This window comes from Microtus ochrogaster, chromosome 15, assembly GCF_000317375.1.
Source record: "Microtus ochrogaster isolate Prairie Vole_2 chromosome 15, MicOch1.0, whole genome shotgun sequence".
In the NCBI taxonomy this organism is placed as follows: Eukaryota; Metazoa; Chordata; class Mammalia; order Rodentia; family Cricetidae; genus Microtus; species Microtus ochrogaster.
The window spans coordinates 1386035-1395102 of NC_022017.1; positions in this window are offsets into that span (position 1 = coordinate 1386035).

The window sequence follows — 9068 nt, forward strand, 5'->3', positions numbered from 1 at the left end:
GTGAGCTCCCAATAGATCAGCCCCACTGTCTCCGTGGGTGGTTGCACCCCTCTTGGTCCTGACTTCCTTGCTCATCTTCTCCCTCCTTCTGTTCTCGCCGAGTTTGTTGATTTACTCTGAACACCACTTTCAGTAACTCTGATTTTTTCTTCTTTCTGTTTTTTTTCTCATTAGTTGCCATTCTAATATTCACTGTTACAATCTTATTCTTACTTTAGATTTATTTTTCTTATCTTCTTATAGCTCCTCAAGATGGACTCTGGGGCCATTGATTTGAGATGTTCTCTTCTAATATAAGCACCCACAGGCATAGGTTCCCTGTAGGAATCGTTTTAACCACACATCACAAATTTTAATATGTGTATTTCATTTTCTAGCAGTCACAGTATTTTCTATTTTATCTTGTAATATGTCATTCATAAACATTTAGAAATGTTACCTTTAATCTTCTAAAGCACAAAGAATTTTCAGATATGCTTTCTTCAGACTTGGTCTGATTTTGCTATGATCAGAGAGTATCCTCTATGATTGCAGCTCTTTTAAATTTAGTAAGATTTGTTTTATGATCCAAAAAATGACTTATGATAGTAAATATTCTATACATACCTGGGAATAACATGCCTTCTACAGTTACTGCAGGTGATGTTCTGTAAAGGACAATTTGGTCAAGTTGGATAGTTGTGTCGTTAAAATTTGTTTATCCTTACCGACGACATTCTGTCCACTTGTTCTCTAGAGAGAAAGTTAAAAACCTACTGTTACAGTTATTGATTTGCCCCTTTTTTCTCATAGTTATGGTAGTTTTGCATCATTCACATCAAATGTATTTTGATGTGCTATCCATTATTATTATTACGCCTTCATGATGATGTGGGCCTTTTATCACCATGAAATGTCCGTCCTGGATGGCAAGGGGAAGGTGTTGCAGCAAGCCTAACAACCTGAGTTCAACCCGGATCTTACATGGCAGAAGGAAAAAACCAATTCCTGCAAGTTGTCCTCCTACTCCCACATATGTGCGGTGGCATGCACATACGTATACACAGAGAGAGACACACATGCACAAAAAATAGTAAATAGAAATTTAAAAGGAGTGTTCTCTTTATCTCCCTTATTGACACACATGCTAACATCTACGCTAGGAACCATACGGCCTCCAACTTTCTTTTGACTCTGTTCACATGTTCACCTCTCCAGCCTTTTACTTTCACCTGTGTGTGTCTCTGTATTTAAAATGCATTCCCTAATATTCTTTGAACACTTTTCAATTCTGTCCATTTCCAACTTTTTTTTTTTTGTATTTTATTTTCGAGACAGGGTTTCTCCGTAGCTTTTGGTTCCTGTCCTGGAACTAGCTTTTGTAGATGAGGCTGGCCTCTAACTCACAGAGATCTGCCTGCCTCTGCCTCCCGAGTACTGGGAGATTTCCAGCTTTTAATTGGAATATTTAGACTTCTATATTTAGTGTAATTTCAGTAGAGTTGAGACTAAATCTGTTTGTCCTTCTTGTTTTTCCTTTCTTCTTTAAAGCTTTAAGATTTCATTTTGATTTTCATTAAAGTCTCTGTAGCTATACTTTTTTTTACATTAATTTGCTACCTGTTCTATGATCCTGACATGTGCTGTCTTTAACTGTCAAGGTCAAACATCACTCTGACACACACGATGGAAATATCTTGCGATATTTTAGAGCCACTTCTTTTGTGCTGCTACCACAGTCTTCCTCTTTCTGTATGCCATGGACTCCATAGTACATGGTTAGTATTTTTGCAGGTCTCATTCTTGTTGTATGTTATGAGCTCTATAGTACATGGTCAGTATTTTTGTTTTAAACAGTTATAAAGAAACTTTAAAACTAGGTTTACCAGCACAATTTGTTGAAGATGCTCTCTTTTTTCCATTGTATACTTTTAGCTCCTTTATTGAAAATCAGGTGTTCATATGTTTGTGGGTTAATGTCAGGGTCTTCTATTCGATTCCATTGGTCGACTTCTCTGTTTTTATGCCAATATCAAGCTGTTTTTAATACTGTAGCTCTGTAATAGAGTTTGAAGTCAGGGATGATAATGCCTCCAGATGATTCTTTATTGTATGAGATTGTTTTGGCTATCCTGGGTTTTTTGTTTTTCCATATAAAGTTGATTATTGTCTTCTCCAGATCTGTGAAGAATTTTGATGGAAAGGACTTGGAATATTTATTACATATGTATCATTCCTGAAGCTCACTTTTATGTGAATGTATATATGTACACTCTGTGTGTGTGTGTGTGTGTGTGTGTGTGTGTGTGTGTGTGTATGTACCAGGCGTCAGTGTCTTCCTTGATAATGATTCTTTAACTTACTTTTTTCAAGATAGCATTTCTTAGAGAACCTGGAAACTCATCAGTTGACTGGCCTGGCTGGCCAGCTTCTGCCTCTCAGCACTGGGGTTACAGGGATGTGCACTGAGTAAACTTTTTACCTAGTCTCAGGAGATCTAAACTCAGGCCCTCGTGTTGGCACGGCAACACTTTACTGACTAAGCCTTCATCTCCCAAGACCCATTTCTCAGGTTTATATCTCCAAGCAGTATCTGTTTTCTTCAGTCTAAAATACTTCCCTTAATACCAAATTTATTCAGATCCTGCTCGTCCAGACAAAATTCTTTGTTGTATGTATATTATGAAAAACACTTTGCCTTCCAGACTAGGGTGTATTTTCCTTTCAATCCTTTCACGGTTTTGCTCTTATGTTTCCTTCTTTACCTCAATTCTGATAAAACATCTCTAGTGATTGTGTTTACACTTAGTGTTTCCTTGGCTTTTCTGAATACTCAATGACTTAAGATCTCAATTATCTTAATGTTTTGTCAGATTTGGGTTAGCAAGATTCTTGAATTTGTGAATTTATAGCGTTGTTAAATTGGAGGGAAATCAGATGTTGTTTTGTCAGATATCTTTTTCTATCCTATTACACAGATGATAAACTTCTTGATGTTACCCAGTGATATGGAGACTCTTTAGGTATCGTAGTGTTTTTCTTTGTACCGTTTCTTCAAACTCAATGATCTTTTCTTCTGCATTGTCAAATATGCTGTGTAAGCCAATTCAGCTGATTTTCTAAAATGATACTCTATTTTCAGTCTGAAGAAAAACCTTTATAAAATTCTTATTATTGATATTATACCATCTTCTTTAAATCCTCACACACACACAACCACTGTTTGAAGGTCTTTGCTCCTCCCCTTTGTCGTTGCTAGGTCTGTCTCTTGACTAGCTCCCCTTCTTGCATGACTGGCTGATGATCTTTAATTGGATTCTGACATTGTGACTGTTACACTAAGTGTTTGGAAGCTGGGTATGTTGGCATACTCCTTCAATCCCAGCACTTGTGTGAGTTCAGGGCTAACCTACCCAGCCAGTTCTAAAGTAGCCAGGTCTTTTTTTTTTTTTTTAAGTATTTAAATTTAGAGTTTTAAAGTTTGTTTTGGAAATACAGTCTCAATCTCCGTGGCGTGTGTGTGTGTGTGTGTGTGTGTGTGTGTGTGTGTGTGTGCGCGCACGCTTGTGTTCAACTTTACAGGGCATTGAACCCAAGCCTCAAGCACTTTAAGCACAAGCTCCGACACTGAGCTGTACTTCAATATGGCCGTACACCACACTTTATCTTTCTCTTAAAGTTTTGTTCAGGGTGAGTCTGAGCTAGCTTAGCTTAGAATTGAGATATGACGCTTCTTGGCTTCTCCTTTAGTATTCACTCTTTGGGTGGATGGAACTAGGAAGTTTTTCAGCTTAGACACACATGCGTCATTCTTTGCCGCATTGGGAAGTTTTCCTTTGCTCATGCACGGATTAGTCTCCAGCTCTACTGGAAGGCTCTACACAGGCTCCTGAAGTTCTTTCTCTGCACAACTCTTTCCTCTCAAATACCCTGGCCCATAATTCCTAGCTGCCTCAGCATTCCTAAACTTTAGTCTCTGTCTCCTCAACATAAAAAGACTGCCTTGCTGCGCTGACATGCCCCTTTCTGTTGCTGTGTGGAAATTGCCTTCAGACTGAAACCACGATGATTTTGTAAAGTCTGCATTGTTTCCTCTCTCAGAGCAATGAAAATTTGCACTGCCTCGAGAATATATACATTCTAACTTTTTGTAATGGAGGGAAAAACTTCATATCAGATACTTCTTCATGGCTAGAAGTGTAAGTCTCTTTCCCGATTTCTTATTTTCTTCTTCTCTTATACTTTATATTCTGCAGTTTCACTAGCACACTGGGTGTGAGTTTCTTTCTTGTGAGACAGGAGTCTCACTATGCAGCTGCTCCGCCTGCAAACGCCTTGTTCCAGCACAGCTTGTGCCTCGGTCCCTCATGCAGCTCAGACTCAGGAAATGCCACAGCACGGGGGCCACAGCTTGCTTTCTTTAGTCTTGCTTGGGAGTCGTTGAAATTCTCAGTGACTTTAACTAGTTCTAGAACATTCTCAATCATTTTTTTCTTGTATTATTGCCCCCCCTTGGCCTTAATGTTGTCCATTTGCTCAGTGAGTCCTCTCACTCCGGCCTCCACACCTCTCAAGGCTCTCCTACGTCTTCATGGCTTTGACTTTCTGTTCTCTATTCTCAATTTCTTCAGCTCTGTCTTCTATTTTACTAACACTCTCTTCAGCTGGGCCGAATCTATTGTTTGATGTCCTCCACTGCATTTTGTTTCAAGTCCATCAGGTTATCTTTTACATTTGCCGAGACTCTTGTCGCACTTAGTTCCAATATGTTCATAGTAATTCCAGTCTCTGAAGCCTTCATGAATCTGTCTTAGCTGTCTTTGGTTTTAATCATGGCCCTGTCTCTATATTTGTGCTTGTTGGGTGCTTTTGAAGAACTATCTGTAGAGATTTTGAGGTTCAAGATGAAGGTGTCAGCCAGCAGTGGTGGCACACGCCTTTAATCCCAGCACTCAGGATGCAGAGACAGGTAGATCTCTGTGAATTTGAGACCAGCCTGGTCTACAGTGCCAGTTCCAGAACAGGTTCCAAAGCTACACAGAGAAACCCCGTCTCAAAAAAACAAAGAAAAAAACAGACAAAAAGATGAAGGTGTCTTCAGTGAAGGCAGATTTGCCAGTCTTTTCTGGGTACCTATGGGAAGTGCAAATTTAGAATCATTCAAAACTTTTTTTTTAATCATTCAAAACTTAATTCAAGGTTGGAGGTTTTCTTTGAATTCCTTTTTAAAAATTTTTTTTTTATATTATGTGCATTGGTGTTTTGCCATTGGTGTCAGGTCCCCTGAAGTTACAGACAGTTGTGAGTTGCCATGTGGACACTGGGAATTGAAGCTGGGTCTGCTGGAAGTGTGATCAGTGTTTTTAACTGCTGAGCCATCTCTCCAGTCCTGGTCCTTAGTTAATGTAAATAAATAAGATCAGATCAGGTTGGACTGTCCTCACTTTTTCGCAGTTGTTTGAGAGTTGCCCAAAGGTGGATCCTTGGTTTTTAGTTTCACTGGGAATGAGTCTCCTGTCATGCTATCCCATTCTGGCTCTCCCTGAGCTTTGTCTACTGAATCCAGACATCAACATGAAAGTCCAAGTTTGCTTCTATTGGCGAATATCGTCTGGTGAAAAGTCATCTTTTTCTCCTCTTGGTACTTAGCATCTTTATTTCCATTGGCTGTGGAGCAGAATTTCCATAGCATCTTGTCAGCTCTTCTAAATGTTTCATCTAGAAGAATCTAGTCTGTGATATTCCCAGATACTGAAGGTTGCTTGAAGAAAAAAAAAAAACAAACCAAACAGATTCCATCAAAAAGGCTTATAAGCAATTGAATCTAGTGGTGATTGTTGGTTTCTGTTGTATGGAGGGAGAGAGTGTTTTGTTTTTTTTGGGACAGGGATTCTCTGTGTAGCCCCGGCTGTCCTGGAATTCACCTTGTAGACCAAACTGGCCTTGAACTAACAGAGATATACCTACTTCTGCCTCCTGAGTACTGAGATTAAAGGTGTGTGCTACCACTGCCTGGCAGTAAGGACTCTTGTTAGCAAACCTGATGGTTGGAGTTTGATTCCTAGAATCCACACTGTAGAAGGAGATAACTTTCCTCTTAGCACTGCTTTCAAATCCCGTTGGTTTTCCTTTGATTACACATGCGCTGTCACACACACATATACATACATACATACACACACATACATACACACATATACACACATACACACATACACACATACACACACATCCATATACACATATACACACATACACACACATACACACATATACACACATATATACATACATACACACACATATACATACATACACACATACATACACATATACACACATACACACACATTTACACACATACACACATACATACACACAACCAAATAACCTTATAAGTTACTGTCTTTAAAGTTTTTTATTTTACAAAGATTGTTACAAAGTGTAATGGCCTACATATCATAGAAGAAAAGCAAATTCTCTTCAGACAATAGATACTTTGTTGTTCCACATGGAAATTTTTCTGTTTTACTCACATAAAGTCTGCAAATTTCTAGGGGAAAACATACTTATTGAGGCACTTTTTTCAGAACTTGAATCAGCATGGGTCAGTGTTTCCAGGGTAGAACAAGGGTATCTCCAGGCTGCTCCTGAAGACAGCAGTGCCCAGGGTACCAGGTGTCAGGCTTCTGCTGGAGTTACCTTCCCACCCTTCAAACCATGACAGCAATTTTTGTCGGATTTCAAGTGGGTAAGGAGGTGTAGAAGCCCCTTCCTCTTCCTTATACAGTCCTCAGCACTGTGGTGGTGCTACCCACATATTAAAATGGAATGGTTCCTGTCAATTATGTCTTTCAGTTCATTCTTCCACAAGTCTGTGATCTCCCTGTTTGTAAATTTCTGTCTGTGCTATAGGAGGCCAAGAAAAATAGAAAAACACAAATTGATAATGTTTTTTGGATAGGAGAATTCTTGTAGATTCATTATTTGCACATAAAATCAGAGTGACAAACCAGAAAAGTTATAAAAGGCCCAAGGTCACTAGCCTGCCTTAGAGCTCTTGGCTTGGGGACCTCTCACTGGTATGGTAATATGGCTGACCCCGTGTCCATCCCTCCGGGAATTTTCTCACCCATACTTCATATTTATAGACAGTGAGGCAAACAGATCTTGGAGCAGACTAAATGAACTTCTTTATACTTTGGCTAGAGGAATTCAGAAGACTGGGGATATAAAGGAAATGCAGGGATAAGAAATGCCATCTCAAGAGCAACTGTAGAGCGGGGTTTCAAAGCAGTAGAAGGCAGGATAAATAAGAGGGAAGAAGGGCACTTAAGGCGAAGACGGCTGAGATTTGATGTCTCCGTACAAACGAGGGCTGGGAAGTGTGACGAGTACAGCTCAGGCCAGGGAAACTGTCAGGGCATGGAGAGACTTCGGGCTGGCCCGTGTAAGAGCCGTGGATTTTCCTCCCTGCGGTGAGAAGAAGCAGACTAGAAATTCTATAGGAAATTGAGATGAGATTAGTCGGCAGTGTTAGTCATGTGGGCTCTCCTAACTGGAAGAAACTGAGAACTCAAGACACCTTGAAACAAGGTCTAAAGGAGACACTCTTCAGTCTGGGATGAGTTAAGTTCAGTCCTGCCTGGAGGCAGAGGGAGGGATGAAATGTCCTGTCATAGAGTCTGGAAGTCTGGATGGAGGCCGATTCACAGAAACAAAGCATCTCATTATGGAGAAGGTTGAGAGCAGCAAGAAACGCTCCAGCCTCTTGGCTTGGGACTTCCTAGCAGTGTAGAAGTTTTCTGGCTTGATTAATTTTAGAATTTTAGACCCTGATTATAACAAGAGATTTCAGTTGAACTAGAAGAGACACCGAGGACACTGGATTATCATTTACTGAGGAGGTTACCCCTGGAAGCAACTAGCAAGAACAGTATAGACACCGCTGCTAATGAAAATAGAGATGGGGGGAAGATCTCTAGCTTTGGGAATCTAGAATTCAACTAAAAGCCCTGAGCTTGTGAGGGAGGATTGGTTAAGTGAGGGTCCTCCCAGCCTAGTGGCTGTACAGGAACTCACTTCTGGGAACCACAGTGAAGGCTGGGTGTGTCCAAGCGTGTGCTGAATTCCTGGCTTCAATTACAGACTAGCAGGCGACTGGAGAGTCTGTCATTGCCGATGTCATCACACTTACAAGAGTCATAGGTACCCTCTCATAGGCTGCAGGAACGAAGGCCTCTCCACAGCTGCCATCATCCACAAGGAGCCTCTCCTCAGGCTGTCAGGCTTTGTGGTTCATCTTTGATTCCTCCACTTGTTACAGCACAGCATCCCCTCAACCCCTGAGAGTGGGGTGCTTCTCATTCTCCAAACAAAGACACTTCTGATTTTCTTATTCGTTTGCCTTTCTTACATGCCTACCATGTACCAAGTTCCATGTGAGGTATCATGATGTGCAGAGGAAGCATGAGCCTCGTGTGTAGCTGAACACTGAACAGACTCACAAATGTGATTCATGCTGGGAAGAAAAAATGTGAAATAATATACATATACTTCACCTTTGGACACCAGCACAAAGTCACTTGCACACACACACACACTCGCACACACACACACACTTGCACGCAAACACACCTGTGGTGTCTATCTCCAATGCTTTTTCTGACTGTATATTTCTTTTAACATAAAAATATATTTAATTTATTTTATGTGCATGTCTGTGTATATGCATGTGAGTACACTTGTGGAGGTCAGAGGTCAGCTTGTGGGAGTCAGTTCTCTTCTCATACCATTTGAGTCTCAAGGATTGAATTCACATCATTGGGCATTTTGGCAAGCACCTTTATCTGCTGAGCAGGCCCACTGGCCCTGATTCCATTTTTTTTTTTGAGACAGAGGCTAGCCTCAAACTCACAGAGCTCTGCCTGCCTCTGCCACCTGAAACACCACCATGAGAACCATGAGAACCAATCTCCTTACCTAGAAGACAGTATTTATTACTGTCATCATTATTATTAATGTGTGTGTGTGTACTCATGTGAGTATGTGTGCACACATGCATGTGTGTACCACAGTGCATGAAGTGC